Consider the following 4471-nt stretch of genomic DNA (forward strand, 5'->3'; position numbering starts at 1 on the left):
GGTTATATCGCACGAGTTAAATCAGATCATGTATATTAATTGTATATAATTAAAAAAATTTTTTAACCAACAACTGCTTTGCCACGAATAATATTCGTTCACGAATATTATTTTAAGATCATCAGTTCTTTCTATTCAATTCGCTGTTAATAGCTGACCGACAGGCTAATCTACAGTTTGTTGGAAAACGTTGTGAAACTGAAATACGACTACAAGTCATAATAAGGCAAGATTTTTCTTGAATCCTCAATTTGGGGAATTCTTCATTCTTATATTTCGTACATTTACACACATATTGAGTGTATACAATTTGTACGCTTATCGGAGCATGTCCAAGATGTTTCCTGTCTAAATATAATGACTATTGATTAATAGTAAAGTACTGAAATATGCATGTCGAGGGAGCTAGATACCTACTAATTTTATCTTTGTGTACAGTCTTGTCAAAAAATTGGTTCAGTCCTATGGCCAGTGGCTTTTAAAAATTTTTTACAATTTTATAACAGTTTGTAATACGTACCTAGAAAAAAATTTATATATGTATACATATTTCCGGATATACATACTCTTAAAAGTCGCCAGAAGTAATTAACATCAGTGATTTTTATTGACCGTATCTGGCAATTTTTATAATACAGAAAATTTATTACCTCAGCCCAGGGTTTGAACCTGGCTCCTTCCTCCCTTCTCTCTAGGCAGGCGTCTCAATTATATGAAAAAATTCTGAGTTTTAAAAAATTCGAAGTTTTATATGTGTTAGACTTACAAGATTCAAGTAAACTTACAAGTTTACAAGACAAGACACCAAATTCAAAAATCGGAATTCTACTTTGCAAAATTTTAAGGTAGAGTCCAAATGAGGTAAATCAAAAAGCTACTTAAGCCCGCTGCAGACGATGCTATTTTTCCTGCTGGATTGCTTGCGATTTAGTAAATTACTATCGTTGCACCACTCAGCACTCAGGATTCCTAGTAGTTTAGTAAATTGCAAGCAATCCAGCAGGAAAAATAGCATCGTCTGCAGCGGGCTTTATTACTACTTAACCTGCTGGCAACACTACAGGAACCTAACTCGATCCTTTTGTCGTTTCTACCGAATCTCATTTGGACCCTACCTTAAAATTTTATAAGATACGGTTCTTGGACCGTATCTTATAATTTGATAAGGTAGGGTTCAAGTTTGGTATTTTCACCGCAAGAGCACTCACCCCAACTCGATTCTAATGCGGCATCTACAATGCAAGTCGCAGAGTCGTAGTCGTAAGAATAATCGACTGCGATTGGTCAATTCCGTCAGACACATAAGAATTGACCAATCATAGTCGATTATTTTTACGACTACGACTTTACGACTTCTATGTAGACGAGGCTTAATAGTCATAGGCCGGTATTCACAGTTGATTCTTATTTCAAAATCATTTTAGGGCAACTTTCACCAAGCTCCGGTTAACCCAACCGGTCTAGTAACATGCAGGATTGCAACCGAATCTGATGAGAAATCTGATGAGAATCTGAGAAAATATATCAGATTCGGTTGCAATCCTGCATGTTACTAGACCGGTTGAGTTAACCGGCGCTTGGTGAAAGTTGCCCTTAGTGTTGTCTTATCTCTGGTCCACAATCTTGCTTTAAGTAAGCTGTAAGCCTTAAGCCGTAAAAAATTAACCAATCACAGGTGGGAGCGAGGGGAATAAATGCCTATGATTGGTTAATCTTTTACGGCTTAAGGCTTACAGCTTACTTAAGCCCGGGTCTACAGTAGGTGTAGTAAGCCTTAAAGCCGTAAGAAATTGATCAATCACAAGCGATTGTTCTCCTCACTTCAGACTGTGATTGGTCAATTTCTTACGACTTAAGGCTTACTACACCTATTGTAGACCCGGGCTAAAGCAACATTGTGGACCAGGGGTTAAGGCTAAGTCCCAGTCTACAATAGATGATTTAAGCTCTAAGCTTTAAGAAATTGGCCAATCACGGTCAAGTATGAGAAGAATGCGCGACTGTGATTAGTCAATTTCTTAAGGCTTAGGGCTTAAATCTCTATTGTAGACTGGGACTAATACGACTCTGTGATTGGTTAAAAACACATTAAGAGTATACTTAAGATGATTTTAAATATAAGAACGGACTATGAATTTTTTCCAAGGGTTGCTTTCGCGAGAAGATCAAAATGATCCAGATTATAAATGACCATGTGCTACGATTGGTGAAATCTGGAATATCACCGAATAAAATTTCAATGTAGTGCTATAAAATTTCAGATTTGACCACTTCCTTGTGCATTTGCTTATAGACCAATCAAATTCGTTATGCTCATGCCTATGCAAAAGTGTACACGCACCGGCATAAATGCTGTCCCTATCCTTGTGAGGTGCACGCACACAACTAGAGTCCCTGTAGTTGTGTGCGTGCACCTCACAAGGATAGGGACAGCATTTATGCCGGTACGTGTACGTGTGGCTCCCCGCTTTATGATCGAGCCCCTAGAATAGAATGTTGCTGGCCCTGCGTCAGGTATTCGAAATTTAAATTATTTCCACTCAAGTAAATTCTCGAACGAAGGTAGCTACAAGTTTTCTTCTACCTATAGATCTTGTTTTCCGTTGCTACACTGGTGAACTGGTGCAACAAATTAGAGTAAGACAAGTATATATGTTTCTCATTCTGGCTTACTACACTAGTTCACCAGCGCGGCAATAGAAAACGAACCTTACAATCAACTTGAAACGTGATCGTAAACTTTTGCGCATGCCCTCCATCTAGTGTCCCTTTTTTTCTCGACGACGCGCGAGTCTCTGCGCTCTCTGCGAGGACACGAGGGGAGAATTAGCGAGCTCGGCAGAAATTTATACACGGCGCCATATTACATCATTCCTGAAACGCGAGCGATTAGGAGGCTACACACAGGCTACACGAACCGATACGATCGGACAGTTCGAGTGAGACGAGAGCGGCTTGACTCGTGGAAATTATTCGTTTTTATGAAGAGAAGCGCCACCAGGTAAAGCGGAACAGCGTGAGACTGCGCACGTGATAGAGAACATTTTCCTTCCTCCCGTAATCGCGAGCTTTTTCTTACTTCGAGGCATCTAAGAGCGCTTTTCGTCCCGTCCGACACGCCCTAACCTATTTCCTGTGCTAGCGGCGTGCGTCTAATCTAGTGAGCTTCTCTCGGACGCTTCTCGCACACTGTCCATAGCCCGCCGAAGAGTAACATCACGAAAATTGCTCCCGCATGCTGCATCAGCTTTGCATGTGAGTCTTCGCGCCGAAAGGCCGAGCGCATTTCCAGTTATCCTCTCGCAAACGTTTCGCGCTCGCCTTGCACCTTGTTGCTTCGCCTTCGAGATACTCCCTCACGCGCCATTAAAAACGGCTTCCCTCAAACTTTCATCAAATTTTCTGTCATCTTGAAACGAGGCTCGAACACGTGCTCCTCGAACTAGTCTCGCTCGTGCCCTTCTGAGGTTGGATTTATTTTCCGTGTGTAGTTTTTTTCAACTGTTAATTGCACTCGTTGGCAAAGGTCTCTAAGCTGCAAATAAATGAATACGTTCTGAGATTATGCGAGCTTCGCATCTTGCTAGATTCTGTTTTAATTTGAGTTAATTTCTCTTTTTCGCAAGAAGTAGTTTCAATGATTAAATTAACCGCAGATTAATGTTATTAAGGCTCGATTTCACCAAACGTAGCTTAACTTTAACCTTAGCTCAATTCATGTTTGCCTCTTTCTGAAGTAACAGTTGGAAAGAGCCAAAGAACGGATTAAACTAAGCTTAAACAACCAGTTTCCAGATAGCACACATAGTGCATTATAAAGATAAAAGAAGATAATAAGATAAAGTAATGCCCACTGGGCATTAGTGGGCATTGGTGTACAAGATTTTGGCCAGCGGTTTGCCCCTCGCATAACAAAGAAGAACGTTTTCAGAATGTTCGTCGCGAATGTCTTTGGAATATTTGTTCAGAATAAATTTTTAGCATTCATCGAGTTTACGTATTGCGCATTGTTTATTGTGTAATACACTTATCTTATGCAAAAGGCAGCGAAGCCTGTGATCATACCATGTATAACCGACACGCTATATTCAATAGATTATTCCATTCACGTTTGAAAAACATTTATACTAGTGCCAGTCGAATATTCTATGAACATAAGATAAATCGAGACGGGAAACTTACAGTCAACCCAACTGGCTAATTATTTAATCGATTTATTACACAATGATACAATGATACTAAGTCAATCATCGTCGTCGAATAAGACAGAGTCGAGCTATAAAATATATGTATACATGTGAGCACTGTGGTAGTTGGGCTCGAACGTAAGATAAATATATTAGAATGGCCTATGGGATGTTCCAATTATTCTTGAAGAATATTCTCAAAATATTCATAGGAGTGTCTTGTGCTATCTGGGTTGGTGAAACTGGGCCTAAAGGCCCGTGTCCACGATGCTAGAACTTGGTCC

At 39.9% G+C, this 4471-nt stretch overlaps 1 protein-coding gene across 1 annotated transcript in view; it reads left to right on the top strand.

Moving 5' to 3' along the window:
* Positions 1-2790: 2790 nt before the first annotated feature.
* LOC105568703 overlaps positions 2791-4471 on the top strand; it is a 14456-nt gene continuing 12775 nt past the window's right edge. Inside the window, exon 1 of the mRNA XM_012024571.1 lies at positions 2791-3001. The gene's annotated coding sequence lies outside the window, so the exon portion shown is untranslated. The remainder of the gene's footprint in view (positions 3002-4471) is intronic.

The sequence above is a fragment of the Vollenhovia emeryi genome, unplaced genomic scaffold (genome assembly GCF_000949405.1).
Source record: "Vollenhovia emeryi isolate VEMERY1.0 unplaced genomic scaffold, V.emery_V1.0 DF939128.1, whole genome shotgun sequence".
In the NCBI taxonomy this organism is placed as follows: Eukaryota; Metazoa; Arthropoda; class Insecta; order Hymenoptera; family Formicidae; genus Vollenhovia; species Vollenhovia emeryi.